Genomic DNA, 16,949 nt, shown 5'->3' on the forward strand with positions numbered 1-16,949 from the left:
TGACACTAAACGTATTATAGGTTCCCTGGCCTCCAGTCTGCCAGGACGACATGTGGGGTTGTCCCTGGCTGACTTGCTGAACAACAAGGCTGCACCATAAAAGTAAGTTTAGAACATGTTACAGAGGAGGGAAAACTGGTATGTAAGGAAAAGCAGAGTTCATGGTAGACTGTTTATGCTGAACATTACATCAGAAAGATTTCTGAAAGTTTACAGTGAACTAGAAAGCTGTCCTCAAAGGACAAATCCAAATCACAGTCCACAGCTTAAAAACTGTTGTAAGTATGGTGACTTTTTTTTTAATATATGAAGCTAATAGTGAAAAGTCACGAAACATTTTAGAGAAAATAGAATGTTTAGACATCAATATTCTCTTCCATCTCCCTATCCAGGATGATGCCTTCCTTCAGTTAGGGACAGGGCTTGCAGAATACCTGATCTCTGCAGGTGCAGAAAAACCCAGGTGGCAGTTAATTTCTATTGCTTAACCCAGGCTAGAGCAGTGGAAGTTACTCCTTTGAAGATGAAAATGCCTTTGCTTATTGTTATTTAGGAAGAAATAGCGGCTGTCCATCATATTTGAGAAGTCATGAGAGTCTGGTGAGGTTCCCAATGACTGGAAAAGAGGAAACATAACCCCCATTTCTAAAAAGGAGAGCAAGGAAGACCCAGGCAATTACAGGCCGGTCAGCCTCACCTCTGTCCCTGGCAAGGTCATGGAGCAGATTCTCCTGGAAACCATGCTAAGGCACTTGGAGAGCAAGGAGATGGTTGGTGACAGCCAACATGGCTTCACTAAGGGCAAATCATGCCTGATAAATTTGGTGGCCTTCCATGACGGGATTACAGCATCAGTGAGCAAGGAACGAGCAACTGATGTCATCTACCTGGCCTTGTGCAAGGCATTTGACACTGTCCTGCACGACATCCTTCTCTCTAAACTGGAGAGACATGGGTTTGATGGATGGACCACTTGGTGGATAAGGAATTGGCTGGATGGCCTCACTCAGAGAGTGGTTGTCAACAGCTCAACATCCAGGTGGAGACCAATGATGAGCAGCGTTCCTGAGGGGTCCGTACTGGGACTGGCCCTGTTTAACATATTTGTCAGCAACACGGACAGTGGGATAGAGTGCACCCCCAGCAAGTTCGCCAATGACACCAAGCTGTCTGGTGCTGTTGACACACTGGAGGGGAGGGATGCCATCCAGAGGGACCTTGACAGGCTGGAGAAGTGGGCCCGTGCCAACCTCATGAAGCTCAACCAGGTCAAGTGCAAGGTCCTGCACCTGGGTCGGGGCAATCCCAGACACAAATCCAGGCTGAGCGCAGAATGGATCGAGAGCAGCCCTGACGAGAAGGACTTGGGAGTGTCAGATGATGAGAAACTCAACATGAGCCAGCAATGTGCGCCTGCAGCCTGGAAAGCCAACCGCATCCTCAGCTGCATCCAAAGCAGCATGACCAGCAGGTCAAGGGAAGTGATTCTGCCCCTCTACTCTGCTCTCGTGAGACCCCACCTGTAGTACTGTGTCCATCTCCGGAGCCCCCAACATCAGAAGGACATGGACCAGTTGGAGAGAGTCCAGAGGAGGCCACGCAGATGATCAGAGGCCTGGAGCACCTCTCCTGTGAGGACAGACTGAGAGAGTTGGGGCTGTTCAGCCTGGAGAAGAGGAAGCTCCAGGGAGACCTTATAGCGGTATTCCAGTACCTAAAGTGGGCTACAGGAAAGACAGGGGAAAAACTCTTTAGCAGGGCCTGTTACGATAGGGCAAGGGGTAATGGTTTTAAAACAGAGAGAGGTAGATTCAGATTAGACATAAGGAAGAAAGTTTTTACACTGAGGGTGGTAGAACCCTGGCCCAGGTTGCCCGGAGAGGTGGTGGATGCCCCATCCCTGGAAACATTCCAGGCTAAGCTGGACGGGGCTCTGAGCAACCTGATCCGGTTGGAGATGTCCCTGCTCCTGGCAGGGGGGTTGGACTGGATGGCCTTTAAAGATCTGTCATAGTTCAGCCCCGATCGGGACCAGACTAAGCAGTCTCTCTCTTACTCCTCCACCCTCCCACAGAACAGGGAGAGATGATATAAGGAAAACGGCTCAAGGTTTGAGATAAGAACGGGGAGAAATCCTTGAAGTTACCATTACGGGCAAAACAGACTCGACTTGGGGAAAACTATTCATTTATTACTACAAACAGCAGGATAATGAGACAGAACAAGATAATCTCCCCCAACCCCTCCCTCTTCCCGAGCTTAACATTATCTCTACTACCTTTCCCCTGCCCCGAGCGGCACAGGGGGGAAGAGGGAATGGGGGTGCGGCCAGTTCATCACGTGTTGTTGTACATCACTGCTTCATAGTCAGGGGAAGAACTCCTCACGTTCCTCCTCTGCTCCAGCGTGGGGTCCCACCCATACACCGCAGTCCTTCGTGAAACTGCTCCAACATGGCTCATCTCTTCTATGGGGTGCAGTCTCTCCGGAATGACTGGCCCAGCGGGCCCTCCACAGGGCACAGCCTCCTTCAGGCATCCACCTCCCCCTGGTATGGGGTCCTTCATGGGCTCCAGGTGAATCTCTGCTCCTCCGTGGACCTCCATGGGTTACAGGGGGACAACCTGCTCCACCATGGTCGTCACCACAGGCTGTAGGGGAATCTTGGCCAGGAGCCGCATTACTCCTCCCCCTCCTTCTTCACTGACCTTGGTGTCTGCAGCCGTTCCTCTCACAAGAAAAGTTCTTCACAACAGGCTGGCAGATGCCTCTCAGAATCTCTTCACATCATCCATCTCATCTCCTCTCCACTTCTTGCAGCCAGACTGGCCCGAGTTGGGCCCAGTCGGCTCCCTGGCGACAGGCCAGGGGGTGAGGCCTGCAAGGCCCACAAGGCCTGTGCCTCCCACTCTGCGCCTCTGCCCCCGCTCAGCTTCTTCACATCTTCTCTCTTTTTTTTTCTGTTTTCCCCTTCTTAAATACGTTATCGCAGAGGCGTTATCACGGGACATTCTGCTACCAATCGGCTTGGCTTTGGCCAACAGCGGGTCCACCCTAGGCCCGGCCAAGTCCACTGGACAAAGGGGAGCAACTTCTAGCAGTTTCCTACAGAAGCTGCCACCTTAGGCCCCCCCTCACTAAACAAAACCACAACAAGATCCCTTCGAACCCTAACTATTCTATGATTCTATTAAATTTTTGCTACTGAAAACTTAAGAAAACCTGGATAGCCTTAAAATATCTTTCTATGTGCCTAACTTATAAGAATCAAATAATTGCACAAACCCAACACAAATATATATAGATGAACATAAGGGGTTAAAAAAGATGTTTAACAAGAATAATAGCAATGTAAGATTTTATTGAAATCCATCTGAGCTCTGTTACTGAGGACAGTACGTAAGTAGGGTGGGCAGTACAATATCTTTTCCTGCTGTGTTGATTAGAGTGGACCAGAATCCAGGAACAGCATTAATATCGTTATTGCATTATTGTGACTGGTGTTGATGCAGAGAAGGAAGTGGGAGGAGCAAAGCATCAGTAATTCCTAGTCACATGTACACACAACAAGGGGATCATTGTGCTTTTCCTGTAATTGAAATACGGGCTGTAGAGTTGTTTCTCTCTCTCCCTCTCTCAAAATAATGACTTGTGTTTATTTATTAATTTGTTTGTTTTCCTAAATTTATATTATGTCATTTTTACGGGTAGGAACAAATGACTATGATTAAAACAGAAATCATTTTCAGCTCTTGGTGAAACTACACTTCTCTGTTGCTCTTGCTATATGGTTGAAAAGATTAATAACCCTTTCTTGAAGTTCAACTAAGAAAAAGTCAAAATAAACAATTGTGTTTTGCTGTGCACTTAATAAGACCGTAGTAAATCTCTTCTTCTTGTGCCTCACATAAATGAGAAGATAAATATGAAGAAAATTTGGCTTAATACATCAGGTGTAGGATTAGGAACATAGTCCTGGATTCTACTGTTATATGAACCAGAAGTATATTCCACCTGTGGAAAAGCTACTCAGCTACTCCCTGGCTGCCCACCTTTCTTCTGCTTTGCAGTGCAGATGTGGTAGATAAAGTAAAGCAATTTAAAAAAATATACAATTGTCGATTTAAAATGAAAGGGCAGGTACATAAATACAACAAAGGCCTATTTAGACTTTGATAACAAGTGATTTGCACTGAAAAAAAACAACCCATGCTTTCTATTGTATCAATTTTATACCAGCTTAAGATAAAGAAATTGAAGGAGAAAATAAAAGGATTTTGTTTTGACCAAGGATGGGGAGCCACCAGTCAGCAGAAACGGGACGGGGAAAGAGAGGAGATGAGGTCATACTTCTGGTTTTGGTGTAAGGTATTCATGGAGGTTTTTATCAGGGAGGCCCATGTGGGCCTGAGACAGCATGTCTTCACCTTTGCCTCCCAGAGAGAGGATTGGAAATAACAAGAGGAGAACATAGACAATGCTGGAAATATCAGGGAGTAAACACGCTCCTTGACTCCATGGAGTATTGGACAACTGAGGCATTTTTGTCACCTTTTGTTGAGTTTGTCTCTGATGTGACAGCATGGGCTATCAGTGTTGCATAGACTGTGATACTGGACACGCACAGTGTTTGTGGGAAGACATACCAAATACCAGACTCGCAGCCCAGAGCTGTAAGTCGAAAACAGGTGGTGACACACATCTTCAGTCTTCATTTTATGATAACTGATTATTTTATCACCACAGACTATAATTTTTTTTTTCTCGGGTGCCATTAAAGATCAAGCAAGAACATAACTGGTTTTAATGCTTCATGTCTTGTTTTCTGAGAATGTGCTATAGGCAAGTTACCTGAAGCAGGCTTCTGCGTGCATCTAATTGGAATGAACTCAGGGGAATCTCAGACAGGACACGATGCTTCTATCTGTGGACTCCTGTATGTAGTGTGCAGTCCCAGTAAGCAGGTCTAGCCTTCCCTTCTGCACTCTCCTACTTTTTGTGTGCTGAATCACGCTAAGTTGTTCTGACCTCCATATAAATGTTCTCATTTATTTTTATCTCTCCCAATGGAACAGGCTGCCTATACCATACGCTATTATATGCTGACTTTCAGGACCTGCTTTTTGCCAGTACCGTACATGAGGTCAATATAATTTACTTGTATTCGGCAACAGAAAAAAAAAACTCTAGACAACCCTAAAATATTTTCATACTTTATAATGTGTCTGCTTTCTGCACTCATCACTCTTTGGGAGAGTGCTCAGCTTTGCTGTTCCTTTCCACAATCCCACGCTCTCCTTCACCAGAGCCCAAAGCTGTGGGCTGTTGCATGACTGTTAAAAGAAATGTCAGGGAGACGGAACTAGGTGGAGGGTGTGTTTGTGCATTGGAAAGGATGTTTATAAATAAGAGAGATGGGTGTTAATACTTATGGTGACTAATGAATGGGAAATACTAAGGGGCAGCATACCTGTGCAATTGCATTCCACATTGCCTGTCATGACTGGTAAAGCCCAGTATGCTTCACATATGAGCAGAGTTATACTTCCGTCTATTTCTAAAAATGAGTATCAGTGAAATAATGCAATGTGTGTCCTAGCCCTGGCACAATTAGGCATACTGTGCTGCAGGGCTGACCTGATAGTTTTGAACAAAACCAGCATCCAGCATATGTTCCCACATGCATACTGTAATAATGGACTTAGTACCACAGCCTGTCAGAGCTCATCATGGGCACTTGCTTCTAAATACTGATGTGGTCTCACAAAGTGGAGTGCTGTCTTATATAGATCCAACTCCTACATTTCTATCCTTGGAACTCCACTCAAATGGAAAGGATCAAAAGCTTGCAAGTGGTGGGACAGAGCTATCTAACTATCCTTGTGTAACATTAGATCCAGACATAATGCTAATACAGCGATATCACACAGATTTAGTGTTAATAAAATGTTAGCTGTCAGCTCTACAATATGACTCCACACATATTCTCTCCTCATTTGGAAGAAAGGGAATATAGCCTTGCTACTTACTCTAAAGATCATTTGGAGTGTTGCAAACAGAATGGAAAATCCCTTCTGAAATAACAAGTACAGCAAAATCATAGGAAAAAAAAAAAGATCACTCCAATCTTAGCTGGAATCTATTTTTTTTTAAGACTCTGTAACTTAGAACCAAAAATTTAAAAGTCATCTTGAAATCTGTAGAAAACTCCTGATAGACATGCACGTAAGTATATACATATATCAGTGTCCACATACACACATTACAAGCAATGTCTTCTCACTCTCCATCTTATACAGTGAGGGGATGTTCTCGGAGATTTTTCCTTGAAGGAAGTATGGATCTTGCTAAGAAGGGAGTAGGCTCAATCTGAAATAAGGAGGATCTAGTTCTGGATGAGTAGTCATGAGAAAGGAATTTGAGTGCAGTGAAGCCAAGGGATCAAGGCAGAATTGAACTGCATTCCCTTGTTAGAACACAAGAATAGCCGTATTAGGCTGATGAAAGGTCCAGTCAGTGTGGTATCTCACCTCAAATAATGGCTGGTAGACACCTAGCTAAGAGTCTAAGAACAGGGCAAAGCACACTGTGAAACTTTCCTCTGTTTCACCAATCCCAGATTTCATCAGTTTGGTCATAACACACGTGTTTTCAACAGCCTTCGATGGATCATAATTTTACTTAATTGTTTTTTGGAAGTTTTTGGATATTTTTATACATCCTGTAGTAGTAATTCCAGAATTTAGCTTTGTACTGTGAAAAAAAAAAAAAAAAAAAAAAAGGATCCTCTTGTTTGTTTAGAACTTGCTATCTGATAATTTAATTTGATACTTCCTAATTCTTGCAAGAAGAGAAACAGCAAATAATTGTTTCCCTTTCAAGTTCTGACTTTATAGATGTCTACCTTGACTTTAAGTCTTGCCTTTTCTGAATGACAAGATTCTAGTCCATTTTTCAGTCCACCAGATCTTCTATAACTTTGAACATCCTTTCTTTTCATTTTTTTCGTCCCACTATATCTTTTCTGACAGGAGTAGTTGGAACAGAACTTATTATTCAGGATATAGGCACACCACGGATTAACAGTGGTTTAGTAGTGCTTTCACTTTTGTACTGTATTCCCTTTCTAAGCATTTGTAACATTGCACTTGGGATTTAGGTCACTACAGAGCATGAAGAAGTACAAGTACCTAAGGATTCAGTCTGGAATGAATTTTATACTGCTTCCCAGGAGGAGGGTTGAACAGTGCCTCCTCTGTATGCCAGATGCTAAAGCAAATTGGAGAAGCTGCCTGTCACTCTATCTTGTGTTATTCCTGTGCTTTCACACATCTGCTATTAGCTTTTATTGGGTTTACGTGGCAAGGATTTGGTACCAGGGGGCTACAGGGGCGGCTTCTGTGAGAAGATACCAGGAGCTGCACCCATGTCTGACAGAGCCGGCTCCAGGCGACTCCAAGACAGACTCACCACTGGCCAGAGCTAAGCCTTATCAGCAATGGTGGTGGTGCCTCTGTGAAAACATATTTAAGAAAGGGTAAAACCACCGTGCAACAGCTGTGTGGGAGAAGAGTGAGAAAAATGTGAAACAATCCTGCAGCCACCGAGGTCAGTGAAGAAGGAGGGGGAGGAGGTGCTTGGACAGGAGCAGAGATTCCCATGCAGCCCGTGAGGAAGACCATGGTGAGGCAGGTTGACCCCCTGCAGCCCATGGAGGACCACGGTGGAGCAGATATCTGCACTGCAGCCCATGGAGGACCCCACACCAGAGCACGCTTCTGGCAGAAACTGTGACCGATGGAGAGGAGTCTACACAGGAGCAGGTTTTCTGGCAGGACGTGTGGCCCATGGGGGACCCCCGCTGGAGCAGTCTCTTCCTGAAGTACTGCACCCCATGGAAAGGACCCATGCTGGAGCAGTTCTTGAAGGACTGTATTCTGTGGGAGGGCCCGCATGCTGGAGAAGGGGAACGGTGTGAAGATGAAGGAGTGGTAAAGAACTGTGTACCGGTTTTGGCTGAGATAGAGGTAATTTTCTTCATAGCAGCTTGTATGGTCCTATGTTTTGGATTTCTGATGAAAACAGAGTTGATAACAGGAATGTTTTATTGCTGAATACTGCATCCCTGCTCTACTGCTCATGGGGGCGAAGCTAGAAGAGTCAGAACAAAGGAATAAAGTTGAACCTGGGAAGAAAGGGGAGTGGAAGGAGGGTAATTTTCATTTCGGCTTTGTTTCTCACCATCTTGCTCAATTTTAAATTGCCAGTAAATTAAATTAATCTTCCCCCAGTCAGTTCTGTTTTCACAGAACCACAGAATCATAGAATTGTTTAGGTTAGAAAAGATCTTTAAGATTGTCAAGTCCAACCGTTAACATAGCACTGCCAAGTCCACCACTAAACCATGTCCCTAAGCACCACATTTTGCCCCTAACGGTAGTTAATAAGTGATCTCCCTGTCTTTATCTCAAGCCATGAGCTTTTTCATCTTATTTTCTCCCCTAAAAGCTGTTGAGGAGGGGGAGCTTAGTGGGCATCTGGCAGCCACCCAAGGTTAACCCACCACATGGACACTGTTGGAAATGAGATACTGGCCTGGGTATGCTCATTTCTGACCCTGTGTAGGCAGACTTGTGTTTTTATTCACATTCTTTGAATGTCCCATAAGTAGGAAAATTGTCAAACTAAATCTCTGTGAATTACTGAGTTGTTCCTTTCTTGCAGTGCGAGTTTGCTAGCTCTACTAGCAAGATGGCTCTACATCAGCCTGAGGAGAGGTCTCTTAATTAGACTGGATAGTTGCTTGACAGAAGAAGAGTTAGAGATGAATGACACATAGCTGCCAGGTAGCAAATATCTTCACTGTTTTCACTATATCTGAGGTTATGTGGCTATTGGAGATTTCCGCACAGCAAATTGAAAACACCAAGCTACGGAACAATCTGATGACATGGTGAGCTCAGCATTCCAACTAATTTTGTTCAGGTCCACGTCTAGAAACACTTATGTGCTGAAGTGAAATTTAATTTTGTACATCTGGGAGTAGGACTCAGAAAAGCAAAACCAAAACAAAAGCAGCTAACCTCTTTTGTATCTCTCTGTAGGTGACTATGTTTTTCCCACTGGCATTTTGTAGGCACTTGCTGTTTTGCCACTGTAAGTAGCTAAAGACATTGCCACAGATCTCCAAAGTCTTTATGCATGCACAAAATAGGCATCTTTAAGTCCTCTAATGACAGAGTTTTGATAGCATAACTAGCACACAGACAATACATTCAGGATCGAGCCCATTAGCAATTTACTTCAGCTGGAGGGAGAGGTAGGATTATTATTCAGGAATAATTAAATGCAGGCTTCTCCTATTTCACATGCATCTTAACATTGTAACTTCATTTTTAGGCAAATAAGAATGCCTTTGTCTCCTCTAGATTAATGTAATTTATTTATGTTTCTTTCTTCATTTAAAATGTCAAATACAATATAAAAGGCTTCCATTTCGATCTTCTGTACAGTTTTTGGTTTTGTAAACAATAAATTGTTTTTATCCAACCTCTATAGCATGAGTAACAAATCTATAACATCACATTCATAAGACAGAATAAGAAAAATCGGATCTCACATTTTAATAATAATACAGTTATTTAGCATTTTTTTAACCTTCCCATTATTAGAGCTCAAGACGACTAACAAATCTATTGCTTCATAGAGTAGTCAGGGGAGGGTTTGGCCACAAGCTGTGAAAATAAGAAATTATCACAGCGAGAAGTATCTGCTTTCTCTATAAATATTTGTTGGGCATATGGGAACTAAAACGTTAGTGAAACGATCACATTTTTCAAACCACTATTCAAATTATCCTTATTGTTAACATAAAAGCCAGTAGTATTTTGACTGCTGATTTAGCTGTACTTGGCAGACAGTCATAGAAAGAAAATGCACGGCAGACTATTAGCATTTTCACTTCTCATTAAATATGTAAAAGAAAAAAAAAATCTAAAAATACAACCAGTAACATTTTACTCCTAAAACAATGAAATCTAGGAGTAAAAACTTTTACAACGGGAACAGTTCTTACACACTGAGGAGCAGCTGGCAGAGGCCTATTTAGAAGACTTTTATGTGAATACTATGCAGAAAAAATGTGGAATTTAAGCTGTTGTTAAATGCAGATAAAGGTCAGAGATCATGATCTCCAGAAACGATTGTTTGCAATATTTTTAACTTCCTTTATGCACAGGAGGGATCTGCAATACAAAAAACTAGACAAATCACTGCAAAATAAGGTTTTCTTGGCAACCAGGAGGAATTTACTGCTCCTAACAAAGACCAGCATACAAATGGGTTTGAAATTCAGACACAGGCAACTGTTGGAAAAGAACTGCAGAACAGTATTTGTCTTGCATCAGATGGCTGCTAGGGAAAGGATATAATCTGTCATTTTTTTCTAGGAAGTTTCCCCTTCGTTGCTGGAGCTCTTTCTTAAGGGTTCATACTTAGAATTCGTAAATTTCATTTCTAGTTATAATAATTTACAGATGTAAGTAATGTTACAGAAACCGTAGTTCAGACATTTTAACAGACTTGTCCCATTTACTTTTATTATAGAAGTATATGCAAACATTCCTACCCACACTGTTGTAGAAATGGCATAGCACTTACCACAGTATATTTATCATCTATCTATTTAAAAATGAACATAAGTATTATGTTTTGCATTACTGTTTTAGTTTATTTTTTCAGATATCCTTCAAGGAATCACAGATAGGTGTTTTGGTTTTGACTTGTGCAGATATTGACATCTTATAATGCTCTTCACATTCTAGGACAAACTAATACTGCATCTAGTATCTGCTAACGAAGTGATTATTGATACATTGGAATTGGTCCTGCAGACTTCACGTAAATAAATAAGCTTCGTATATGCAACTGACAATTTAATATTAAACTTACATTTACAGATGTTACTGACATCTTCTGTAAGACATTACCCTTTGATGTATCACAACAGGCCCTGCTGAAAAATTTGTCCCCATCTTTCCTGTAGCCCCCTTAGGCACTGGAAGGCCGCTCTAAGGTCTCCTCGGAGCCTTCTTTTCTCCAGGCTGAACAGCCCCAACTCTCTCAGCCTTTCTTCATAGCAGAGGTGTTCCATCCCTCTGATCATTTTCATGGCTCTTTTCTGGACCCTCTCCAACAGGTCCATATCTTTCCTGTACTGAGGACTCCAGAGCTGGATGCAGTGCTGCAGGTGGGGTCTCAGCAGAGCCAAGTAGAGGGGCAGATTCACCTCCCTCAACCTGCTGCCCACACTTCTTTTGATGCAGCCCAGGATATGATTTGCCTTCTGGGCTATGAGCCCATTGACGACTCCTGTCCAGCTTTTCATCCACAAGTACCCTCAAGTCCTTCTCAGTAGGACTTCTCTCAATCCTTTCATCCCCCAGCCTACTGATACTGAGGGTTGCTGGCTGACATACCTCTAGTAGCTCTTCTTATTATTCTTTGCTCCAGCTGTACCCTGGCTGTCCTGACTGCATCCCTACACAACTATCCCTGTACTCTTCCCAGGATACCTGTCCCTGCTTCCACTGCCTGTGCATTTCCTTCTTGCCCTTTAGTCTCAACTCAACCACACCAGTCTGTTGCCTTTCTTTTGTGATTTCTTACACCTGGGGATCGAGAGCTCTTGTGCTTTATGGAAAGCATCCTTAAAGATCTGCCATCTGAGATCTGCTCCCTTGTCCTTGAAGGCAACTTCCTATGAGGTCCTATTGACTAACTCCTTGAACAGATAGAAGTTTTTTTTCCTAAAGCCCAGCATCTTGCCTTTACTCTTTGCCTGACCCATGTTCCTCAGGACTGCGAACTCCACCACTGCACGACCACCGCAGCCCAGGCTGCCTCAAATCTTGACATCTCCAATTAGCTCACTTGCACTGGTGACCATCAGGTCCAGTATGGCATCCCCTCTGGTCAGGCTGTCTATCACCTGGCTGAAGAAGCTATCCTCAGTGCATCCCAGGAGTCTCCTGGATTGCCTACAGCTTACCGTGCCACTTTTCCAGCAGATGTCTGGGTGGTTGAAGTCCCCCGGCAGGACGAGAGCCTGCGAGCACGATAGCCTCCTGCAGCTAGAGTAAGAAGGCTTCGTCAATACTACAGGCTACCCTTGATCAGGAAGCCTGTAGCAGACACCAACCATGAGGTTCCCTTTGCAGCCTTGGTCTCTGATTTTTACCCTTAAGCCTTCAACTTGCGCATGGCTATTCTTTGGAGACAGCTCTTCACACTCTACCCATTTATTGATGTAGAGGGCAACGCCTCCACCCCTCCTTCCTCAACTGTCCCTTCTGAACAGCCTGTAGCCATTGATAGCTGCACTCCAGTCACGGGATTTGTCCCACCAAGTTTCAGTAATAGCAACTAAGTCATAGCTTTCTGGCAGCATGGTGGCTTCCAGCTGCTCCTGTTTGTTGTCCATGCTGCATGCATTGGTGTAGTAGCACTTCAGCTGGGCTGCTGGCCCTGTCACCTTCTGAGAAAGACTTCTTAATTTGTTTGAGGTATTTCGCTGGTGTTTCCCTGTTGGCTCCTATTACCTTGGGAGCCCCTGGCTCATCTCCATAAAACTTCAAGTGTGCTGCAGTTTAGCCAGCACATGCCAGAGTAACAGGCTGAGGGCCCTCGCTAGCATGCTGTCCCTTGAACCTTGGTGTGTCATCCTACAACTTGCCATGGGCAAGCCTGATGTTGTCACCTTCCTCCACCAAGTCTAGTTGAAAGCTCTGTCAATGAGCCCCACTGGCTTGTGGGCAAATGTTTTATGTCCTTCTCTGTATCCACCTAAGAACAAATCAAAACAACAATTAAAATGTTATTGCAAAATGTTGGTTAATTTCTCTTTTTCTCTGAAGGCTCAATTTCAAACCAGAGAAGCCATAAAAAATTTACTTGCCAAGCTATTGGCTACCAGCATCTCACTTCTTCCCCACAGTCATACACATTCAAAATCCCCCTTGGAGTGCATTTGATTGTGGTGGTCTGATTGACCTGCTTCTTCCGAGTACCACTAAACACCATCTTTCATTTCTTCTGTTCTTCACTTTGATTAAATACAGAATCACAAAATACTTTTGGAAACAGATTTATACAAGCTTATTTGCTTAATGCTGTGTCAGAAGCTTGAAATGTAATTAAACTGGCACCATACTGTAGCTATGCGTGTGTTGAACTGCATTGACCAAATAGGAATGTGGTTTCGTTTCGCAGAAACCTTATGACTGACAGTAAAAGTGGATTAGGTGCTACAGTGTATATAATGTTTTTTATGTAGATATGTATATTTCTACTGAGCTTTTCAAGTAACATACGCTAATACAAGGTGCAAGGTCCTATGCAAACCTGCTGAATAGCTTACTGACTTATCAAACCAGCTGAATCACTTTTAAACAAGAACTTAAATGGTTTTCATCTTTTTGGAGCAAAGACTTAAAAGGAAGGAAAAAAAGGGGAGCTGCGTAGGAGAAAACAATCTGAATGTGGTAAAGGCAGACGCTTAAGCACATCTGAATCAACACAGACCATTACCAGAGTTATAATTAAGTACTGATTGATTTTTAATACCAGCATTATGTGTTACATGTAAACAGTGGTATAACTATGCAAAAGTGTTGTAGTTCAGCCCTGATTGGGACCAGACTACGCAGTCTCTCTCTCACTCCCCCCCCACCCTCCCACAGAACAGGGAGAGATGATATAAGGAAAACGTCTCGAGGTTTGAGATAAGGACAGGGAGAAATCCTTAAAGTTACCATCACGGGCAAAACAGACTCGACTTGGGGAAAAGTATTCATTTATTTCTAAAACTAGCAGGAGAATGAGACAGGGAACAAGATAACCTCCCCCCACCCCTCCCTCTTCCCGGGCTTAACAGCTTAACATTATCTCTTCTACCTCCCCAGGCACAGGGGGAAAGAGGGAACGGGAGTTACCGTCAGTCCATCACACGTTGCTTAACACCCTCCATGGGCTGCAGGGGGATCTCTGCTCCTCCATGGGCCTCCACGGGACGCAGGGGGACAACCTGCTCCACCGTGGGCTGCAGGGGAATCTTGGCCAGGAGCCACATTACTGCCCCCTCTCCTTCTGCACTGACCTCGGTGTCTGCAGCCGTTCCTCTCACAAGAAATTCTTCACAACAGGCTGGCACACACCTCTCAGGATCTCTTCACATCTCATCTCCTCTCCACTTCTTGCAGCCAGGCTGGGCCCAGTCAGCTGCCAGAGGGTGAGGGCTGCAAGGCCCACAAGGCTCACGCCTCCCCCTCTCTGCCCCCCTCAGTGTCTTCACACCTTCTTCTTCTGTTTTCCCCCTTGGGTCCACCCACATCAGGCACCAAAATAACTGTCATAGTTTAGCCCCACTCTGGAGCAAGCTACACACTCTCTCTCACTCCCCCCATCCTCCAGTGGGACAGAAGGGAGAACTAGTAAACCAAATGCAGCAAAACTAATAGGTTGAGATGAAACAAAAAAAAAATATTTAACAGCAATAACAGAAGAAAATAAAACAGAAAACAAACATAGTACAACAGCTCAGAGCAAATCTCAGTACCCAATTTCCTCCCAAGGAGCAGGAGCCTCTCTTCAGCACCCTCCTCACTTATATACTGAGCTGGTGTCACAGGGGATGGAACAGTCCTTGGGCTAATTTGGGTAAACTTACCCCAGCTGTTGGCTAATTAGTAACCTATCCCAGCTCTCTGCCCCATCCATAGGGGCCACCAGCTCCAGTTCTCCTCCCAGCTGAGGTGAATGTTAACTCCATCCTAGCCAGAACCAGGACAAAAAGCAAGAGCTGTAGTAGCTGGGAGTAAGGGTGAGTTCTACGGCTCCATAAAGTTACAGCAACAGTCACTTTGACATTGCAACCTACATCCCATTTCAATGTTTCTCAAGACTATGCCTGTGCTTGTGGTCTGGATGCTAGGAGTGGGAGATCTGCAACGTATCGTGTTAGGGCTTATTCACAGGAACAAATTCTTAGAGCTAAACAAGATCCTGCTTGTTTGCTGAGCTATGTGCACCCTGAGAGAGGGCCCATGGTAAATATTAGGTGATGTATTCTAATTTAAGCCTCTTCCTTTTCAATGTAAGCCAAGTGAACCTCAGGTTTGCTATGGGTAAGGAGCACTCATGGGTAGTTAGGATTGCTTAGCTGATACACTATTAAATTCCAGTAATTTCAGCTTTTATCTTCTTCCAGGTATCCTTAGGATGTAGCTCAATGGTACCACAGGCTGATCTGTACCAGCACTGGCAGAGTCCTTTCCTCCTGCCTAGCCACAGCCTGTTCAAGGGCACTAGTACTTGTGCCACCTAGTGATGTTCTGGTTCAAGGACCAGATCTAGCCACAAGTTTTTTACTATTTACTGTGTTAACTTTCTATCCTTAGGCTGGTTCCTTGGGTGGCTGAGCTCACCTAGTGGCTCATGAATATCGGAAGGTAATCTCATTGCCTCTTCATCTGCCTATTCTTGCTCATCCCCTTTCCTGCTCCTCCTTAGCCCCTGACTCTCTACTAGTGGACATTTACAGATCATACCCTTCCTTTATACTGCTTCTCTTCTGTGATTTTTATGTGTGTGAATTTATATCACTAAATTGCTGAAAACAATCTATGTTGCAGGGGGAGGATTGTTTTGTATCACTTTAATTGAAATAAAAATAAAGTCATAGTACAAGCTAAGGGCAAGACTAAATAGCCGGGAGTTAGGAGGAAGATGTGAGCTGAATGGTTATCTCCCTTTTTCCCCCTGTAGTTACCTATTAAATCAGCTTACATGTCTAATAGAAACACAGCTTTAAACTCATTTCTGCATTTAAGGCAATAATTCAAAGGGTTCCGTGATTAAGTAGCATTTGACTTAAAGACAAACAAGATAAAGTATCAGCCAGGTTATAACGGATGGATATCTTAAAACAAAGATATTGTACAACTAACTCAGCCCAAAGGCTTAGCATAAAATAGACTATTTCAGTTGGAAGGGACCTACACCAATCATCTAGTCCAACTGCCTGGCCAATTCAGGGCTGACCAAAAGTTAGTGCATGTTGTTAAGGACATTGTCCAAATGCCTCTTAAAGACTGACAGGCATGGGCCATCAACCACCTCTCTAGGAAACCTGTTCCAGTGTTTGACCACCCTCTCAGTAAAGAAATGCTTCTGAATGTCCAGTCTGAACCTCCCCGGCACAGCTTTGAACAGTTCCCATGAGTCTGGTCCCTGGATCCCAGGGAGAAGAGATCAGCATCTCCCTCTCCACTTTCCCTCCTCAGGAAGCTGCAGAGAGCAATGGGGTCACTCCTCAGCCTCCTTCTCTCCAAACTAGACAAGCCCAAAGTCCTCAGCCACTCCTCATAAGACACACCTTCCAGTCTTTTCACCAGGTTGTTGTCCTCCTCTGGATGCGTTCAAGGACATTCATATTCTTCTTAAATTGCGGGGCCCAGAACTGCACACAATATTCAAGTTGAGGGTACGTGAATGCTGAATACAGCAGGATAATCACCTCTTTTGACCATCTGGTTGTGCCGTATTTAATGCACCTGAGGGCGCAGTTTGCCCTTTTGGCTGCCAGGGCACACTGCTGGCTCATATTGAGCCTGCTGCCGACCAGCACCCTCTGTTTGCGTAAGGCCTTTGTGAATTGCTTTGCAAGTGTAACATAGCCATTCCTGCTGGAACACAAAAAGTAAATTAAGAAAACACATGCAAATACTCAGAGTCAGAAACTCAGGAATCATGCCATTTAGGCTAAACAGAGGAATGCCAGATCATTCTCGTATAACGTCAAGTCATTTAAAATGCAGACTATGACTTGGATCTATAAGAGGAGTTAGGTACATAATACAAGAACTGCATATTTTTGTGGGCAACTGACTCCT

Source organism: Chlamydotis macqueenii, chromosome 6 (assembly GCF_036417535.1).
Source record: "Chlamydotis macqueenii isolate bChlMac1 chromosome 6, bChlMac1.mat, whole genome shotgun sequence".
NCBI classification, from domain to species: domain Eukaryota; kingdom Metazoa; phylum Chordata; class Aves; order Otidiformes; family Otididae; genus Chlamydotis; species Chlamydotis macqueenii.